Source organism: Culex pipiens, chromosome 2 (genome assembly GCF_016801865.2).
Source record: "Culex pipiens pallens isolate TS chromosome 2, TS_CPP_V2, whole genome shotgun sequence".
Taxonomy (NCBI): Eukaryota; Metazoa; Arthropoda; class Insecta; order Diptera; family Culicidae; genus Culex; species Culex pipiens.
In genome coordinates, this window is record NC_068938.1 from 72,557,611 (window position 1) to 72,572,270 (window position 14,660).

Here is a 14,660-nt window from a genome sequence, read left to right on the forward strand (position 1 = left end):
TTGCAGATGTTCGATACAGCATTCAAAAGATCGCAAGAAAAGCTTTCAAATGAAGGTAAAAGCGAATCATTAAGTTCAATTATCGATTTGCTATGCTTTTTTGAACATTGGCCGATCTGGAAACCGTTCCGAATATGTGGGATGACTGTACAGTCTAGACTCGATTATCCGAAGGCTTCTGAAAAATTTCACTTTGGATAATCGAATCAACAAATGTTTCGCTGTCTATTTTTTTCAATTTTTGGGTTACCGTCCTCAGGGGTGACATTGGGTCTGGAGCGTGAGATTGGGTCATACAAAAAAGCTGAAAATTGTATTACCCAATCTCACCCCTAGACCATTTCATTTCATTTCATTTATTGGATTGTTTTGGAAAAAACATCAGTGCAGTAATTATCCTAAGCAGAGATATGCGGTACCTTTCAACAGATGACTAATTCAAACGGTGTCAGAGTTTACTGGTACACTGGAGAACAAATTGAGCAGGGGAAGGAAAAAAGTTAAAAATATCTTTAATTTTTTCATTTTAAATATGTACCTAAACTTTTAATATCTCAAATGCCGCCATCTCAAATTCAAGAAAATCTTGTAACTTTGGAGCATTTTTTGAGTCATATTTTAGGTAAGAGACAAGGTTGTTAACGATAATGTTAAAATAATTAAATAAATAGATAAAAATATCGAGGTTCTATCTATACCTAATCTATCGTTATCGATATCGTCATTCCGATAATTCTATCGGCGATAATTTTATCGACGACCAAATTATGTTGAATTTTTAAGCTTCCTCTTGATAAATATTTATTTTGTTAATATGTTTCATTTCAAAATATAGATACTAAAATTTTCACAAAATACCGTATTTTTTTTTAAAGTACCGTAATCTGGGGTGAATCAGACAACAGTCTGAATAGGGACAGCAGTTTTTAGAGCACTTAAAGAGCTTTTAAATTTGGAAATGGATGTACACATTTTGTTGGCCTGAGTCTGTTCTAACCGAAACCAACCAGAAAAATCAAAATATTGTGCTCCAACATGGTTAAAACTGCTGTCCCAATTCGCCCCATGTGTCCCGATTGACCCCAGTTTACGGTACTCAAATTTTTATAATTTGCAATATGGGTTCAAACGATTTGAAATTTGGCATGTATTTTAATGGTTTTAGAGATTTTTTAATGAAATACTAAATTTTCCACAAAATGCCGTATTTTTTGAAAGAACTCAAATTTGCAATATGGGTATCAACCAAAGCAAAATTTCACCTGCATTTTCACTGATTTAGAGTTTTCTGAATGAAAAACTATTTTTTTTTACAAAATACCGTATTACCCTAGGGGTTAATCACTTCGAGTATACTGCATACGCGTATCATACGCACATAATATTCTCATTGTCTGCATGCCGTATTGACGATATAGACCCCATATTCGTCGCATATGAGGTCATATCTACCCAAATATCAGCGTGAATATCATACGCGCATAATACTCGCGCAGTATTCCTAGGTTGCATACCGTATCGACTCCAATATTGGCTTCATATTGGTGCAGTATCAGAAGTGAATTGCCCTTTGGTATTACCTCGAAAATACTCAATTTCAATTATTCTCAATATGGGTATTAAACCATTCGATATTTTGCATGCATTTTACTGTTTTAAGCGGTATACGCACTTCGGAAGGAACCGGTCAAGAAAAAAATCAAATGGGCAGCAGCGGCAGCGCAAGCAAGTCAGAGAGGATGAAGAAAAGCCCCAAGAAATCGCTCCGTCTCCTTTGTTCTGCTGTTCGTAAAGCTGTTTCTTGACCCCTTTCCTTCCCATCTGCATACTAGCCTGTAGAGTATTTTGAATAAAAAACTAAAAGGTTCACAAAATGCCGTAAATTATGCATAGGGTAGGGTAGTCATCAATGAGACACTTTTGGTTTTCAACTTTTAAGGATTTTTCTAATTTTTTCATCAGCATGTTTTAATGAGCTTTTTGTTGCATTTTCTTTTTTTTAGTGTGTTCTAACATTGACGAAAATATGAGATCGATCCGACATCTACAGCCAGAGTTATTCAACTGTCTCATTAGGGTGTAATATCAAAATCGATTTTCCAGCACAGCAATTTTTCAGTTCCTTTTGGGGTCCTAAACAACTCCCCAAAGTTTGGGAACGATTGGTTTAGTCCTCACATTGCGCAAAGCGATTCAATTTTCCATATAAATTTGTATGGGAAAAACCATTTTTTTGGATTTCGATATTTATAAAATCAACGTTTCACGCTGTACTAAACCCGGATTCATATTAGGATGCTCTGGAATGTGCTCTACAACTTTCCCGAAGAGAGTATGGTGCTAGCATTTCCCTGAAGGAAGATACAGCGTCCTCAAAACTCGTCTAAAACGTGATTTTCGAGCAAAAAACACGTTTTAGACGAGTTTTGAACACGCTGTATCTTTTTTAGGAGCAAGTTAGCACCATACTCTCTTCGAGAAAGTTGTAGAGCACATTCCAGAGCATCCGAATATGAATCCGGGTTTAGTACAGCGTGAAACGTTGATTTTATAAATATCGAAATCCAAAAAAATGGTTTTTCCCATACAAATTTATATGGAAAATTGAATCGCTTTGCGCAATGTGAGGACTAAACCAATCGTTCCCAAACTTTGGGGAGTTGTTTAGGACCCCAAAAGGAACTGAAAAAATGCTGTGCTCGCTAAATTTAGACAACTTTATTTTTTTCCATACAACCATATTACACCCTACTGTCTCATTGTAGACGCACTTGGCAGGAACAATGAGACAGCTGGGGAACAATGAGACACTCTACGAAAATCTTTTTTTTTTCTAGTAAAACATTATGTTTTTGTATTGTTCCTGTGCAGGTGACTTGCCTTGAACATTTAAGAGCAATTTTGCCAACATGAAACTTTTAATAACAAAAGTTACACTAAAAAGTATTAAAATTTTGTAAAATCCATATATTTATATCAAATAACTTTGTATTTTTGGTTAAATGAAGTTTAAACTCTATAAATATGCCAAAAATCACTTTTAATTCATGTTTTGAAAGATTTCCATCAATTTTGAAAAGTTTATTGAAGAAAAATCAAAGTGTCTCATTGTTACCCATGGGCTGAAATGAGTGGGGAACAATGAGACAGCCCTGGATTCTGGGTATATTCTAAATTTTGGCCAAATCTAATGAAAGGACATTGTAGCCCAACTTAATCCCTTTGGAACGTCGAAAGAAATTTGAAGAAATATTAGTTTTGGTGTAAATGGCAGCCTACGAGCGAAAAAGTATTTTTTGTCCATAATTTACTTTTACACCCCATAATCAAACATTTATGAATTACTTTTCAAGGGAGCGTCCATAACCAAAGCCACTAATATGGCAGAGGTGTATCCAGTAGACACACCTTTCCCCCAAATATGAGCCTGATTGGTTGAAACTACGACTTGTGAGAGCCATTTTATCATTGTTCCCCGTGTCTCATTGATGACTACTCTACCCTAATGCAAATTATGAAAATTTTAATACTTTATAAAATACGGTATTTTGTGAAAATTTTAGTAGTTCATTAAAAAATCTCTAAAACAGTTAAAAAACATGCAATATTTTGAATCGTTTGATACCCATATTGCGAATTATAAAAAAATAGTATTTTAGACAAAAATGTTTTTTTGTGAATGTTTTAGTATTTCATTCAGTAACACTGAAACAGTGAAAAAGCAGGTAAAATTTCGCTTCGTTTGATACCCATATTGCAAATCATGAAAACTATGTACATTCAAAAATATCTAAAATTACTAAAATACATGCAACATTTCGAAGCGTGTGTTACCCATATTGCGAGTTATAAAAATTCTAGAAGGATTTTCGAAAAATACGGTATTTTGCAAAAAAAAATGAGTATTTCATGCAAAAAAAACTCTGAAACAGTGAAAAAACATATTCAATTTCGAACCGTTTGATACTCATTATGCGATTTATAAAAAATAGTATTTTAGAGAAACTTCAGTATTTTGTAAAAATTTGACACTTCCATTCAAAAAACTCTAAACCAGTGAAAATGCATGCAAAATTTCGAATCGTTCAATACCCACATTGCAAATAATAAAAATTTGAGTACTTTAAAAAAATACGGTATTTTGTGACAATTTAAGTTTTTATGCTTTGAAACTTACTACATTATCAAAAAATATATTCTAAACGAATGTATTAAAAAATTTAACATGACGTCAATGGATTAAGTCAATTCAAGAAATATTTAAAAAAAAAGTTATCGTCCGTTATCGGCGATAAGATTATCGCCGATAGAACTATCGAAATAACGATAACGATAGATGAGCAATTCTCGCTGAAACCGTCCCACTAGATGCACATGTTCTCAAATCGTTACGGCAATGTTCTCATTCGATTCAGCGCACCAAAAAACCATTAAAACAACCTTCGAACCATTGAAAATGTCAGCCGTTAGCCACCTGTAAATAAAAACTTGTATTAAACTATGGATTTTTTCGAAAAAATGCCTTAATTTGGAGAAATGATATCTCCCAAAATACATTACCAAACATCAAAAAGTTATATATCGTTGGAAAGGTAATCGCGAGGGCTTTTTATTGCACTTTGAAAAACATTTCAAAATATATTTTTTCAATGGTAATTTTAAGGGTTTTTGAGAAACATACTCCTAATTTTGAATTTTGACCGTGTTCGCAACCACTTATCATTACGCAACCATTTTCATTCGAAATATTGGAAGATTTTGCATAAAATCAACTTGAGAAAAGTAGTGTAATGAAATAGTTTTCGTATAGTTATTAACGGATGAAAGAAATTGGTTAAATTTCAGTTAAAAATAACCAAAGCTCAGACTTCACAAATGAGCCTAATTTACAGTCAAAACAAAGCAGAATTGTATTTGAGCCGAATGTACAGTCATATGAGGCAAATCTGGACATATAGGATGAATAGGGACAGCTATTTCAACTTTACTTTCACTCATCAGATCATATTTTTAAATTGTTTATGTAAAAACATACATAAACAAACAAGTTTCTAAATTTTATGCAATTAAGTACTCTGAAAACTAATGTCCTTACTTAGACTGTAGTCTCGATTCGCCACATTTAACTGAAGTAATATTTTATGTACAGAATTTGTTTTGGGAAGATCTGCTTTATTTGTATAACCTCAATCGTGCACAAAAAAGTGCAAAGTTGAAATCAATATTTTTTGATCAAGTTAAAATTGTATGGGGCTGTTGATACCATAAAAACAACCAACAAACTCGATTTTCGCCCAAATTGGACTACGCCCTTTCATTTGACACAAGTCAATTTACGATAAATTTACCTTAATTTGAGATTAAAAACTACCCCCAATGGAAAACTGAATGAAAAATTAACTAAAACTAAAACAAAAAAAAGTTAAAAATCCCTTTACCCCACACACGGGACAAAGCTACGCACTTATTTTTTAGAGTAATTGCCTGGTTCTCGACATAAAAGCAATTTGAGGTGAATTCTAGTACTACGTTTTGAAAGCAAGTGATAAGGGTACCATTTGGTATATACAACGAATCAAAAATATTTTATGGTCATCGGTGACAGAATGATTGTCACTAAGTGCGTACCGTTGCCCCGCTCTTCTCTATTCTATGTCAAAAAATTGGGATTTATTTAACTTTAATTTTCAATTACTCTCTATATAAAAACCAAATTTAAAATTTTCATCTGTCCAACATAAATACATTGAAAAAAGTTTTAATTGAAAAACAGACTACACAGAAAAAATAATCATGGTAATATTACATCTGGGAAGGGGTACATCTTTTATGTCAGAAAAAAGGTGTAATTTTACCTCTGGAAATGTGTAATTTTACCACTTTTCTGGTGTAAGGTCACTTTTTCAGTCTAAATTGAGGTAAAATTACATCATAAAAGAGGTAATATTCAACCTTCCAAAATAACAGCTTCCAAATTTACATTATTTTTTTCTGTGTACACTTATTAATTCCACGTCTAATAATCTTTCTAGTGAGTTCTGACTCGACATTGTACGGCTTGCGGTTTCAGAGATATCGCAGTTTGTCAATGAAGGTTTTTAACATTGTTTGCAGAAAAGTGAAACTTTGGGGTGGTGTCAAATAAAAGGACCTAGTCCAATTTGGACGAAAATCGAGTTTGTTGGTTGTTTTTATGGTATCAACAGCCCCATATAATTTTAACTTGATCAAAAAATATTGATTTCAACTTTGCACTTTTTTGTGCACGATTGAGGTTATACAAATAAAGCAGATCTTCCCAAAACAAATTCTGTACATAAAATATTACTTCAGTTAAATGTGGCGAATCGAGACTACAGTCTAAGTAAGGACATTAGTTTTCAGAGTACTTAATTGCATAAAATTTAGAAACTTGTTTGTTTATGTATGTTTTTACATAAACAATTTAAAAATATGATCTGATGAGTGAAAGTAAAGTTGAAATAGCTGTCCCTATTCATCCTATATGTCCAGATTTGCCTCATATGACTGTACATTCGGCTCAAATACAATTCTGCTTTGTTTTGACTGTAAATTAGGCTCATTTGTGAAGTCTGAGCTTTGGTTATTTTTAACTGAAATTTAACCAATTTCTTTCATCCGTTAATAACTATACGAAAACTATTTCATTACACTACTTTTCTCAAGTTGATTTTATGCAAAATCTTCCAATATTTCGAATGAAAATGGTTGCACGGCGTGTTTTCTAGAACAAACTTTTCAGGAAAAAATAGTCATCGCTACTTTCAAATGTGTCTTATAGGAAATTTTCTCAGCTTTCCAATGCGCCTAAGAGCGAAATGTTTCATCGAGAAATTTCTGAGATATCTCTATTTTAAGTTTTTTTATTTTTTTTATTATTTATTGGTAACTTTATACTAACAGTTCAGAAAACTTATCAAATGATGTGTTTCATTTGTCATTTACTCAACAAAATGCGCAAAATTAGACAAGAAACAACTTTGTAGAAGGTTGCAAACCGCTAAACATTTTGAAAATTATGTTTTGTCTAAGTTTTTGAACATATGGGTTTTATTCAGAAATTAAAATCATAAAACAGTGTAAAAATGTATTTTTCACAAGAATTATTGATTCGCAATTCGCAATTTTCAGTGTAAGAACGGGCCTTGACCGATCTTATGCACCAGGTTCCCGACGAACACGCACTGCCCTTACACCTACATCTCACCCTTGCTCTGAGTCAGTACGAGCAGCACGCTAGAACACGCTTTGAGTGTTCGTGCCAGGCATGCACACCTTCTTTTCCGGTTACGCATTTTAACTCGGCCGGGGGTGGTACATTACGTAGGGTTTGATGTAAGTATAAGCGCCTAACCATTTATAGTGTGCCTATCAACTTTCATTAAAGCAAAAACTGTTTTATTTTTAGTTTGAATTCAAAAACTTATTGTTATTTACTGTGTATTGTTTTCTCCTGAAATCTTCCCTAATGTTAAGTCGTGTTTATCTGTTGCTATTTCTTTTGTCGCGGTGTTTTGTTACAATTTTTGGTCCTAAGCATGTTATAAAAGTTTACATAAAGTACAATAGTAATGTTTGTGTTAATCCTTTAATCATTCCATAAATTGAGTAAGGGCTCCAACCTTGCTTAAGAAAAAGGTGAAATTTCAAAACAATGGACAGTGAAGGAAATATACTATGTAAAGAATCAAAAGTAAAAGAAAGATAGTAATTTATGAAGTAGATAAAGAAATTAACAATAGTTAATAAATAGAGGTAACAAACAAGCTTAGATTGCATTGAGGGAAATTTACAGGGAAGATGAGAAATTATTCAAATAGATAAATAAAGAAAAGGCACATGATAAACAAAATTGACATCGCTGCCAAATTAAGGGAAAGCAGACAGTTTTTACAGCAGAATCAATTGGTATAATCGCTGCCAAATTAATGGAAAGCAGACAGTTTGTTACAGCAGCATCAATTGGTAAAATAGAGTGGAAAAGCGTTGAGAAATAAGAGAATCAAATAAGTAAAATCGAAATCAAACGGAGGATAGTAAACAGAAACCGTTTTAGAAAAACAGTTAAACAAAATAAACAGAAGATAGCTGTTAGCTGAAATGGAAAAAAGAGAAACCCCGTTCTGCGATGCTCAGGTACATCCACAGCAGTTGACTCAACATACTGCGAATCAAAACAATACCGTCTACAATCACAAATTACTTCCCTTTCCCACATTGACGCGCCCCTTTCTTCTAGCCGTCTCTACTCTGACCCTCGCTGGTCAAAGGTTTACGAGTCGTTTCCACAGGCCACCAGCTAGGTTACACCTTGTCATCATTATGACTAAACCAAGCCAACGTGGAGGTAAGAAAATAGGACACTTGCAAGGAACCAGAGCCATGCTGTTTTGTCCAAACAGCACTACGGATGTAGTTGGGCTCTTTCCGGGATGTTCCTCGCCTAGGTGTGTCAACCGACGAGTATCATCAGTATCATGCACCCTTGGCCTGCATTTTTCACAAGAATTATTGATAATTACAAATTTTTTTGGTACAAATATCACGTGTCTACTCTGATTTAGCTTGTTCAACCGAAACTTTGGCAGGTTTGTGATTGTTAATGGTATTATTGAATTTTAATGAATGAATTTGATATTTTCTTAAGCAAACATTAACCAGGAACATAAATACAAATATGATTTAAAATTGAAAATGTACTACATATTACTGTTGCAAGCTTCAAAAGTCATATTTTCATGAGTATAAAATAAATATAAAATTTTATAAAATGTTTACTGTTGAAAATGCACTTAAAATTAGTAATAAAACTCGAGTCTTTAAATTCAGAATGCTGAAAACACCGTCACAATTTTTTTTTGAACAATATTATTTATTATTTTAACAAAAAAAAGTCTTTACCAACTATTTGAACAAGAATCAAGAATTTTTTTTTTAAAGATGAGATTGAAGATGAGAGTCTTGTGAATACAAAGAGACGAGTTGTTCCTTTTAATTCCGCTATATATTTTAATATCTTGACAGATACGTATTTCGTCTACTACTTGCAGACTTCATCAGTGTTCTGTTCTCGACGTATCTGTCAAGATATTAAAAGATATAGCGGAATTAAAAGGAACAACTCGTCTGTTTGTATTCACAGTAATGCATTCTGCTAAAACGCTCAACCAAACCACAATGAGAGTCTTAGTAACTTCTCAAATATTGCTAATTCCTTGATCACTTAATACAAAAAAAAACTAAAACAATCATTTCATACTAATGAAAAGTATTTCTCCTAAAGCTTGCAACAGTAGTTTGCAGTTCAATTTCGTGTATTAAACATGTTTTGTATTCATGTAACTGGTTAATGTTTGATTAAGGAAATATGTTATTTATTTATAAAAATCATGTAATACCCTATCAATCTCAAACCTGTAAAAAATTCGGTTGTATCAGCTAATTCCATGCTGAATCAGAGCAGACTGGTGTTATTTGTACACAACAATTATGTAATAATCTATTTGTTCTTGTAAAAATAATATTTTAATGCGGTTTTATGATTTAAATTTCTGAATAAATCCCACACATTCAAAAATTCGGTTAAAACTAAATTTTCAAAACGTTCAGCGGTTTGCCACCTTCTACAAAGTTGTTTCTTGTATTATTTTACACTTTTTGATGAGTAAATGACACATGAAACACATTATTTGACAAGTTTCCTGGACTGTTATTTAAAAGTTTCCAATAAATGATTAAGGATTTTTAAACAATAAACTTAAAATATAGATATCTCAGAAATTTCCCGATGAAACATTTTGTTCTTAGAAGCATTGGAAAGCTGAGAAAATTTCCTATAAGATACTTTTGAAAGTAGCGATGACTATTTTTTCTCCTTAAGGTTGCCCAGAAAACACGCCGTGGGTTGCGTAATGATAAGTGGTTGCGAACACGGTCAAAATTCAAAATTAGGAGTATGTTTCTCAAAAACCCTTAAAATTACCCTTGAAAAAATATATTTTGAAGTGTTTTTCAAAGTGCAATAAAAAGCCCTCGCGATTACCTTTCCAACGATATATAACTTTTTGATGTTTGGTAATGTATTTTGGGAGATATCATTTCTCCAAATTAAGGCATTTTTTCGAAAAAATCCATAGTTTAATACAAGTTTTTATTTACAGGTGGCTAACGGCTGACATTTTCAATGGTTCGAAGGTTGTTTTAATGGTTTTTTGGTGCGCTGAATCGAATGAGAACATTGCCGTAACGATTTGAGAACATGTGCATCTAGTGGGACGGTTTCAGCGAGAATTGCTCAGATATCGTTATCGTTAGACGATTAAAATATCGACGATAATTCTATCGATTAACAACCTTGGTAAGATACTTTAAGAAAATGAAAAAAAAAAACGATTATCCGGAGTGAAATTTTGGCAAGGACTTCGGATAGTACGAATTTTATTTAAATTTTTCAAATCCCAAGATTTTAGAATTTTTAAATCTTTGTTTTGTTCTAATATCTGCGCATTTTTTTTTAAATTTTTATTAAAAAAAATATTTAGAGCATATATTTTTAAGGCTCAAAATGTGTAATAGAAAAAAATCATTCCTGATCATTCCTGGTCCAATTAGTCACAAAGTATAGCGACCGTTACTGTAGCTTGTGAGCACTCTTCTTTTATCTCGTGATTGCCAGCAAAAGTTCGTTCTCTTTCTATCACTCCTATTCATTACGTTGTTCACGAACACTCGCCGAAGATTTTTTTTTTTTGCTCAGAAACCCACAATAAAAGAACTCGTGAGGAGGTTTGTGAACCGACCACGGATTACGTCCCCTTAAAAAACATTGGCAAATTTTGTTTTGTGACGACTTTTGTGGTTACGGTCTGTTGAGGAGGGATGCTGAACATCTTGCGACGGAAAGAAGGGCAGTGAAAGTTGGTAGATGAGATTTCGGTCATGATAAATGTATTCGCTAAGAGCCAAAAATTGGATATTTTTAGTACGGGACCATCCACAAACCACGTGGACACTTTTTTGTAAATCTCAAACCCCCCCCCCCTCCCCTTCGTGGACAACTGTTCATACAAAAAAAAACTTTTTTGTATGGTGCGTGGACAATAGCCAACCTCCCCCCCCCCCCCCCCCCTAAAGTTATGGATGATCCCTACCCTGCACATTTTTTCAGTTTTTGAACAAATAAATTGTTTTTTTTAATAGATTTTTTTAATATTTTTATTTTGGAATAGTTAATTTTTAAATATTTGTATTTTCGAATTTCCATTTTTTTTTTTTTCATTTTGATTGTCGAGCTTAACAATGTGGACAGTCTTTTCTAATCAATCTGACGCGTGACATGAGTTTATCATATAAACTCAAAATATGACCAAACATCAATATGTTGGCAATTTGGCGGGCAAAATTACATGGAAAAACATATAATAGTTGGATATTTTTTTAATTTCGTTATGGTGATCCCGTGCATTTTCCCTTGAAAATTAGTCTTTTTCGAATGATAATATCTCTAGTATAAAAAAAGAAAAGAAAGAAACCGCGCTTAAATTTGGCCTGCACTTTTTCAAGATATTTAGGTTTTAAATTTGCATCTTTTTGACCTTAAAATGGCAGTAACTTTAGACCCTCAAGTCCAAATTGGCATATCAAAAAATAAAAATGTTTGTATTTTAAAGCTCTATACTGCCCCTGATCGCATAAATGTCCCATATGCATTTTCATCGATTTCGAGTTATTGATGCAGTTTGATTGAAAATTGTGTGCTCTTTCGAAAGAGCCTATAACATCCAGTACTTTGTTCTAGAAATCAAGAGGAAATCCAGTTTTTTCGCGAAAATTTAACACGTAGCCTTATGGATGGGACAAACTTCAAATGCGTTTTCTCAGCTTCCTGTTTTTGCATATGGGACATTTATACGTACATTCTACGCATAAGTGTCCCATGTATTTTTTGACGATTTTGACTTTATGACATTTTTAAGTTTAGTTTTACGTGTACTTTAAGAAAAACACATAAAATCTGGTACTTTGTTCGGAAACTCATTCAAAACAACACCAAGTCTATTTGTCCCATCGTTAAACTTCTACGCATAATTGTCCCACCAAGTAATTACTATCACGAATTCATTAGTTTTACGAAGTATTGTGTCTTGTTTACCTGTTGTTTATCAAAAAGATAACTAATAAGAGCGATAAACTACTAACTGGGGCGATTAGGGACACATAGGGCGAATAGGAACCCACGGGACATTTATGCGTAGAAACACAGAAATCGGTCGAAAAATTTCAATCGCGTTTTTCTCAGTTGCACTTTTTTGAACATGGGACAATTATGCGTCGAACGGCAGTATAAGTGCCCCAAACATCACCTTCTTTAAAATTTTACCCTGAACTGCTATGATTAAAAAAACTGATTCTCGAAGGTTCGTTCAGATGCTTTCTCTAAATTTGGTCGTAGAAGGCGTAGATTTCGAGACACAATTTTGGTGTCTTCGGCATAGTTGCTTGGATAGGCGAGACCAACAACTTTCTACAAAACGAAAAAAAATCCCAAAAATATTCCTGGAAAGTTAGATTCTGAAAATCACCCTAATCCTGAACCATCCAGTTTTCAAGCAAACCAAAAGTTGCAACATGTCTCTTTCCATTTGCAACAACTCTCCTGAAGATACCGAAGCTCCAAATCTTCACAATTTTTCGGAAAATCTATTTTCTATTTAATTTTGCGATCTTTGAAAATTGATCGAAAAAATTATTATTGTCGGATTTTCAACCTGCTTAAAGATTGAACTGTAAAATTGTTTGTTATTTGCCATTTTTACCAGCATTACACATTTTAAAAGCGAGTCCACGAGCAAAGCATACCCATCTCGCATCGACCTCACCAATCTGCCTGACATTTTCAGGAGTTGTTTGTACATATAAAACTAGCATCTGGCCAAAATATGAGCACTCTAGGTCAACGGGAAGTGGGGCAAAAAGGCTGCATCTGAAAGGGCTTAAAAATTGCAACAAAATGCAGGGTAGAGCATCCCAATTGGTTGAATCTAAAGGGAGTTATTGGCATTTTAGTGAAAAAAATAGCACAATTTTCAAACTCAAATAAAAAAGTGTTCCATCCAGATATCAACTCGGTTCGACCTGCAGCTTGTAGGGGACATCTGGGACTACCATCTGAGACTGAGAACGTTTTGGGTAAGGCAGTTTAACATATTAAATAGACACTTTTACTTTAAGTGAATTTTTTGGTTGTAAATTTTTGCTCGGGGGACCCCTTAGATCCCATTTTCTCATGATAATTTTATCATATTCGTGTTCCTGAGACAATGTCACAATAGAAACATGCATAAAAATGTTTATTTTCATCCATTTTAACCCTTTAAAAAATGAAAGTTAAAAAAATTGAGATGCTGCTTTTTTTCTGGTGTCATCTACCTAGTATCCTTGGAAACGAACTTGAATTAAAATAAATGTGAATCGAAGAGGGCCAAACATTCAATATTACGCCCTTTTAAAATGTTAGTCTTGATTTGAAAATTTTGAAAATAATGTTTTCGAAAAGATCGGAAAATTTCACAAATGTTTCATATATTAACATTGAAAATCGGACCATTAGTTGCTGAGATATCGACATTAAAAAATGGTGGGCTGTTTGGGTGAGACTTAGAAAACATCAATTTACCTGTTTTTAAACCTTTGCATTGCAATATCTCAGCAACTAAAGGTCGTATCAACAAAGTTCGAAGAAGCAAAATATAGAAAATATTCTCAGCTTTTCAAAAATATTTTTTTTCCAAAAGTGTGCAAACATGTGCACTAATTAAAAAAAATGAAAAACTGCGACTATTTTCAAAAAAAGTCACCTAAATATGGATTTAACTTGAAAACGGTGCACTTTATCAAAATTTCAGTAAAGTACTTTTTGATTGCAAATTTGATTTTACATTGAAAAATGAAGTTGAAAAAATTTTGCGACCAATATTTCGATTTTTTGAAAAAATCAGTATTGATTAAAAAATTTATAACTCGATCAATGATTTTTTGCACAACCTGGAAATTTCTGAAAAGTTGGCATTTTATGTCCTCTAAAACATATCAAAAAATAAAAAAAATAAAAATAGTGTTTTTTTGCAAATCAAATTTTAGTAATAAAAAGTTAAATAAAAAAATCACCAAATTTTTTTTACCGTGTATCATTTTTTTCCAATGTAGTCCGTATCCATACCTACAACTTTGCCGAAGACACCAAATTGATCAAAAAATTCCTTCAAAAGATACAGATTTTTGAATTTTCATACATCATTTTTGTATGGACAGCTGCGAAATTTGTATGGAAAATTATATGGACAAACTAATGATGCAAAATGGCTTCTTTGGGCATACCGAAGGCACCAAAAAAGTTTCAGTTGGATTAAAAAATAAAAAAAATTAAAATTGAAGAAAAAAGACCGATTTCGTAGAGAATTGTTCTGTTTTTGAAACCGCCTTGAGTCAGAGGTAATTTTTTAGCCCCACTCTACGGTACTCGTACCTGTTTTGCTTCATTTGGCAACGCTCGCGTTCCGTCAACCATCCGCGACTCTTGCTCTCTTCTCCCTCGCGTCCCATCTGCCAAGTTTGCCCTTGACGCGACATTCAATGCTCAC